The sequence below is a fragment of the Rhinolophus ferrumequinum genome, chromosome 23 (assembly GCF_004115265.2).
Source record: "Rhinolophus ferrumequinum isolate MPI-CBG mRhiFer1 chromosome 23, mRhiFer1_v1.p, whole genome shotgun sequence".
NCBI lineage: Eukaryota > Metazoa > Chordata > Mammalia > Chiroptera > Rhinolophidae > Rhinolophus > Rhinolophus ferrumequinum.
This window is the reverse complement of record NC_046306.1, coordinates 24,090,305-24,097,820: the sequence shown is the minus strand read 5'-3', so window position 1 is coordinate 24,097,820 and position 7,516 is coordinate 24,090,305.

Genomic DNA, 7,516 nt, shown 5'->3' with positions numbered 1-7,516 from the left:
GATCTCAACTGAGGCATTTTGTTAATCAGTGGGGGCATTTTGGATCATCCCAAAAATTGGTTGGCAAGTAAGGCAACATCCCAGCATTAAATGAGCCGGCCAAGAATATATTGCAATGCATGGGCCGTGTCCTGATGGAAAGGTCCAAAATTGATCACAGTGAAAAAAGCAAGTTAGCGGCCAGGATGATGCCCTCTCTAACAGGATAAGACCTCCCTGTCTAAAGGATGAAGGCTGTAATGCCTTAGTGTCCCATGTCGCAGCGCTTAGGTAACGGTGCCCTCCCTTCCTCCCAAAGCAGGTTCTCATTCAGCCACAGGGGGGCATCGTTCTAAAGGGCACCTGGGGCTTCCATCAAAGGTTTCCAGGTTCTTCCAGCAAAGACACTAAGAGATGATGAAGCTGAACGCTGATGTGTATGTGGGGTGGGAGAGCAGGATGTGAAAGCACTGCACCCAGCACTTTCCTGCCCTGCCTGGGCTGGACTGGGAAGTTTAAGGGCCAATTACCCTCCTTATTGAGCCCGAGACGCTCGGTGCCAGGACCAGGTTTTCAACCACTACTGACGATAATAGCACCTGCCATTATTTGGTGTCGGGCCCTGTATGTACCTGACCTGCGCTTTGACAACAACCCAAAGGTACCATGGTTAGCCCATTTTATGGAGGAAGACACTGAGGCTTAGCGCCGTGAAGGAACTTAACTGAAGTCACACCCCAAGTAGAAGGCGGAAGCAAGACGTGAATCCCTGACTGCCTGAGCCCTTGGCTTTAGGAGGGGTTAGGTCAAGGGCCAAGTTATAGTAACTCATCTGGGGGCTGCCAGGCGGTTCCAGTGAGGGCTGCTGGGGCCTGTCTGTACCACGATCGAGGGGGCAGACACAAGGAAATGGATGATGCATGAAGAAACTCAATGTAGTCTCACTACAGAATCTCAAATACGTGTCCCTCTTAGACGGGGTCAGAGGATTCATAAGGTGTCCATTTCCAAGTGGTCACAAGATGAAATGCATCTAACTACGTGCAAAACTGCCTGCATCACCTCCTCCACCACCGTCTCCACCGTCTTCCACCACATCCTCCCTTGGTCCTCTCCTCCCCCATCACCTTTACCCCCACCCCCACCACCATCCCTACCACCTCTACCGTTGTTGTCTAGGACACTCTACTCTCACTCACCTGCCCCCTCCCAGCTTCCTTTGCTCGATCTTGTTTTTCTGTTAAGTTAGTGGGTTTATGAGCACTTTATTACTTTCTATCACAACAAGGTGCTCCGGGATTATCTTGTAAGTTTTCTACGCCCGTCATAGAATCAGCCATTTTTACAAGGAGCCCTGGCTTCTTTCATTGCAGAATTGTATTAGAAACCAAGATCTGGACACCCAATTCTTTTTGGGTGTCTTTCTTTTAGGCCATCTCAGCTAACAGAGCAAAGAAATATACATGTGCCTGTATACTAACCTATCATATCCATAAGTATTCCTATATGTAACCATCTGTATCTATATTAAATTAAACATGAGCTCTTAACTGAAGGCTCTTTTTCATAATGTCTATTTCTTTGCTGAAATTTTTCTGGGGTTTTTTTGTTGTTTGTTTCAAGGGAATTTGTAAGGATTATTGAAGTATTTTTATGATGCTGCTTTCAAACCCTGATCACATAATTCTGACGTTTGATTCATCTCAATGTTGGAATCAGTTGATTGTTTTCTCATTCAAGCTGTGATTTTTTTGGTTCTTATTATGATGGGTGATTTTCAGTTGTATCCTGGTCATTTTGTCTCTTATGTCCAGAAACTCTGGATCCTATTTAAAGCTTTCATTTTAGCAGGCAATCACCCTGTTTAGATTTAACACACAAGTCCTGGACTACTTTTGTGGGCTGTGATTCCAATGACAGTTTAGTTGTGAGAAGCGGTATTATTTTGGTCCGCTTGGTTTGTCGGGTGTTACTGGGTCTTCCCCAGGCCTCTGTTCCTGCTGTCATGAGGGTGGAAGGGATTTCCCCAAGGCTGGCCATCGTGTGTCTCTTGGTGGAGAGGGAAGTGTCAGACCTGCGGTGGTTGCTTGTGGTGGTGAGGTTTCTCCTGCTTGTTCCACCTTCTCACCCCTGTGTCTCGCTGTGGGAAGGAGGGTGCTTCCCCCACATGCTTCTTGTTACCAGGGTTCCCCGTCAGTCTCCCTTGTCAGTTGTGTTGGGCACGGCAGACATTTACAGAGGTGCCCCCATTGAATCCAGGACTGCCTACGTGGGCTGCCTTCTGCTACTAGGTTGGGGTCAGGAAATGCCATGTCAGGGTTCCTTCTTCTGTGGGGTGGGGGACATAAGATGCCTACTTCTGTATTGTTCCTCCAGCCCTGGGCTTCCAAAACAGTTCACCTTCCTCTACCACCTGTCACAGTGCTCTTTGAGTTGCTTCTTGCTTTATCGTTGTGCTTAACAGGGAGGAGCCGGAAGGAATGGGTCTATGTCATCTTGTCTGACCAGAAGTCCAGTAAGTACATTTTTGACACTATGGGTGTGTGTTGCCAAACTACCTTCTTGAAAGGCCATTCTAATATCTAGTCCCTCAAATGATGAGTGAGTGCCTGTTCTCATTTTACAGAGGAGGAAAGTGACACTCAGAGTAAGGTCACCTGCCCAGTGTCACACAGGAGCACATGGTAATGTGGAGTCCTGCCCAAATCCTGTGTTCTTCCCCTGGCACCCCCACCTGCCTCCACAGGTCAGCGCCACTCTGCAGCACTCCAGGAAGCTCACAGCCTGGCCAGAAGAGCAGGCCCAGGAGTTCACGCTCTGGGGGAACTGAAAGTGGGCGGGGACCCAGGCCTGAGAGCGAGGAATCAGTCCAGAGGGCACATCCTTGAACCTGACATCCACGTCCCGGCCCTGCACCATGCTCTGCCCAGAGCCCCCGCTCCTGCCCCTTCCAGCCGTCCGTGTTATGTCAAAACACTTCAGTCTCCAGGCCACTGTGAATACTACAAGTGCGGATTCAAGGTCCTCAAGTGTGGGGACTCCTGCATGTTACTCGTGATTAGTGCCACCAGTCCTCGGGACGGGAAATAGCAGGAAGATCCAGGCACCTGTGATGGAACAGGTACTGACTGCTCTGGGGGAGCCTGAAGACCCGGGTCTAGTCCTGGCTAAGCTGATCTCACTGGGCAAGCCACTGCCGCTGTCTGAGCCTTAATTTTTTTTCCCTGTAAAATGGAAGTAATCATTCCCATCCTTCAGAGAATCCACGCTATTAATAGGCTGGACAGACTGTAAGTCCTGTTAAAATGTGAGAGATGGAAAGCTCTAAAATAACAAATCAAACCTTGTCTCTCGCTGGCTCAAAACCCTCTAGTGGCTTCCATCACATTCAAATTAAAACTAAAGCCTCACTGAAGTACCTCAATCACCTCTCCCACCCTGCATCTCTCTCTCTCTCTGTCTCTCTCTCTCTCTCTGTCTCTCTCTCTCTCTCTCTGTCTCTCTCTCTCTCTCTCTCTCACACACACACACACACACACACACACACACACACACTGTAGCCACACTGGCCTTCTGGCTGCCCCTGGGACTGACCCAGCAAGAGCGCATCTCGGGCATTTGCATCTGCTGTTCCCTTTGCCACACATGGTTTTCCATGAGATGACTGCATGATCGCCTCCCTTGAATTCATTCAGGTGGCTGCTCAAATGTCACCTACTCAAAGAGGCCTTTCCTGGCTAAAGCAATACCCTGCACCCCTTGCTTTCCTTTACCCTACCTTAATTTTCTTCCTAGACTGATCACTTAAAGTGTGTGTGTGTGTGTGTGTGTGTGTGTGTGTGTGTGTGTGTGTGTGTGTGTCTTTCCCATCTCTCTCCAGAAGCTCCATGGAGGGAAGGACCATGTCTTCTCCAATCACTCCGTCATCCCTGACCCTAGAACAGTGCCAGGCACGCAGGGGTCTTCTGCCTCCCTGCTCCCAGCTTTCCCACTGCACCACCCACCTCGCCCTGGAAACTTTCAGAGTCCCTTGTGTTTCTTCTTCTCTGTGCAGGGCTCATATCTGCAGGGGAACTGCTCTGTGCTGGTTCCCTGACCACCTTGCATATGTCTGCCTAGGCCACGTAGGCAAGGCTTAACCACAGCTGACCCAAGCCTTGGTGAAACGCTCTGGGATCCTCCCCAAACGTGAGAAGTCAGCTGGTGTTGAGAGGAGCTGCCACAAGGCCATTCCTATCTCCATGGAGGCTGCAGTCATAGGCTGTTTCTCATCTGCCTCCCTGGTTCTGATGAGGTAGGGCTTCCCCACCCCAGCGCCCCCTGCCCTCCTCCCAGCGGGGTACAGCTACAGGCTGTCAAACTGCTTAGCTGCAGCACGGACTTGGGCCCATCACTCCCATTGCATTTGCTCTGGCCCCTTTTGTGCAGTGTATCCTGTGGACAAGGGACGCGGGGAGCTGACACCATTGGGGCTCTTGCTTTCGCTGTCTATGTTAATAATAAACCATCCCAATCTAGTGGGGCTTCATGCGTTCCCACCTGCTAACCCTACAACAGATGGCACGGTAACGTAGCAGCTCCTGTACTTGGACTCCGTGAGCCTGTCTGATAATATTCCTTTCCCGTCAGCATGATTGTCCCCTCGTACTCCCCTCATCCTTGGTTGTCCCTGCCCCATCCTCCTCAGGAGCCACTGGGTGGGTCCTCAGTTACTCAGAAGACTGACCCAATGAGCATCCTCAGACCACCACATGTAACAACGTCAATCTTCATAATAACAATTTTTTAAAAGCACACCACATTCGCCACGCCAAATATACTGATCCCAATAGATTCTCCACGTTCACTCCACCTCCACGTGTGCCCATCATATGAGTAGCATTTATATTCTTCCCCTGTGGTTCCACAGCACTCAGCAAGCAGCAGAGTCACGGGGGCCGGACCGACCTGGGCACATTTCTGGCTCTATGTGGTGTGTTCTTTTCCAAGGCTGTTGTAGCAAATGACCACAGACTGACTGGGTGGCTTAAAACAACAGAAATTTATTCTCTCACAGTTCTGGAAGCCAGAAGTCCAAAAACTGTATCGCTGGGGCAAAACCAAGGTGTTGACAGAGCCACGCTCCTTCTGGAGGCTCGAAGGGCGAAGCCGTTCCCTGTATCTTCCAGCTTCTGGTGGCTGTTACTCGTCTGCTTGTGGCTGCATCACTCCAGTTTTCAAGGCCAGCATTTTCAAATTTCTCAGCTCTGTGGTCCCATCACCTTCGTGTGTGTGTGTGTGTGTGTGTGTGTGAGAGAGAGAGAGAGAGAGAGAGAGAGAGAGAGGAGAGAGACCTCTCTGCTTCCTTCGTGTACACACACAATTACATTCAGGGCCCACCCTGATAAGCCAGGATTATCTCCCCATCTCCAGATCCTTAATTTCATCACATCTGCAAAGCTCCTGTTTCCATGTAAGGTAACATTTACAGCTTTCAAGGATTAGGACCTGATTTCGTTGGGAGATTTCCCAGGTGTTTTTTTTTCTTTTTTCCATTCACTTGCACCCAAGGCCCCAAGAAATCCCACGGTGAGGGTGGCAGCAACAACATGGCCTGTATCAGCAGGAGCCTAAATCCCTGAGACATGGGACCCTTCCCTGCCAATCACAGAAGCTATGGTCCCAAAAAGGCAGGGCAAACTCCTGTTGCCTTTTGTTTCTCTCTGTTCACTCATTGATTGGTCCCAAACACAGCTAACAGGGAAAATAAGGTCCCAGATTTCTGATTGGAGGACCAAAAAGAGGAGCCCCAGCAAGCCAAAAACTCACTGAGGCAATCACAAGAGGGAAGAGCTCAGGAAAGCAAGTTCATAAAATTATTTATCAACACCTGGGCTCATCCCCCTGTTTTGTATGTGTGAATTAAATACTAAACAGTTCACATAGACTTTGAGAACTTACTACAAGAAAGATTATTGCCCAGGTCCCAAATAGACCACTGAGTGGTGCACACACAGGATAGATCTAAATGGCATGGGAAAGTCTCTGAAAATAGAAATGACATTAAAGTCACAATGCACAAGAGTCTGCTTGGACCTCACAGCCTGAGCTCAGTCCAGTCAATTGACTGCTAAAACAAAAATAACACCATTCCCCATAGAATTTTAAAAAGACTCTGAGTATTATAACATGATATTGAGAATGTCCAGGATATATTCCGATATTACCTGACATATGAAGAAGGGTGAAAATCTCAACTCACACGGGAACAGTCAACAGATGCCATTGGTGAGATCACACCGCTGTTGGAATTATCTGACAGTCTTTAAAGCAGTTACTTTAAAATAAATAAAAATAATTTAAAATAAATAAAAATGCTCCACCAAGTAAGGGCAAATCATCTATGAAGAGAGAACATTTTTATTAATTAAGAACTAGGCTTAAAATAACAACTTGTCTCATAAGAAAATTTTGTGAAAAAATTGATAACTAGGCTATATAGTATGAACATAGAATCAAAACCAACATAGAATGAAACTCTCCCAGTTATTCAAAGCAAATAAATAGAACATATAAAGAACAAAATGGAACTCTTAGAATTGAAAAATAAAGTAACCAAAAATTTAAAAACTCTTTGGATTAGTGCAAAGAATGGAGATGGCAGAGAAATAAGTCAGTGATCTTGAAGATAAAAAAAAATTGAAATTATCGAATCTAAACAATAGAGAGAAAAAAGATTGGGGTAAATAACCAGAACTTCAAGGACCTGTGGGACAATTCCAGTAAAAGCTAAAGTTTGTGTCATGAGAATCTGAGAACAGAAGAAATAGAGTAATGTAGAAAAATATAAACATATATGAAGAAATAATGGCTGAAAACTTCCCATGTTTGGTGAAAGACATAAACCTACATGTTCAAGAAGCTGAATGAACCACAAACAGGATAAAACCAGAGAAATGTCAGCTCTGTTTTTCAGATTTCAGAGCTGCAAGGAAGGAATCACTTACCCTGCTATCAGGGATGCTTACACCTTGAGACTCAAATGATTCCCTGTTTCCCTCGTAAACCATAAAGATAATAAACAAAGAGTAAAAATAAATTCAATCAGTTCAGAATATTACATGAAAAGTCAAACCTCCTGCCCTTTCTCCCAGCCCTAACTCTTAGAGTCACTCACTATTTCTGTTGTAAGTTCTTCTAATTGCTAAAGGGTGGTTTTAAAAGATTTGAACACTTAACATTTTTATTAATTAAAAACTAGCCTTAAAATAACAAATTGTCTTATAAGAAAATTTCGTGAAAAAAATTAATAACTAGGCTATATATGAACATAGAATCAAAATCAACATGGAGAGACTCTCCCAATTATTTAAAAAATCTTATGAATGTTGCCCCTAAATTTCCTTCCCCATAAATCAGTGTGGCTAAAAGTAACCAGATTACGTTAAGCCCTTTCGATAACAAACCAGAAAAGTCTACACAAACTGTCCCTGTAAGATGCACTGTGAAGTTTAGACTACCCTAGGTGACATTCATCTTGTGAGCTTCAGGAACAGCT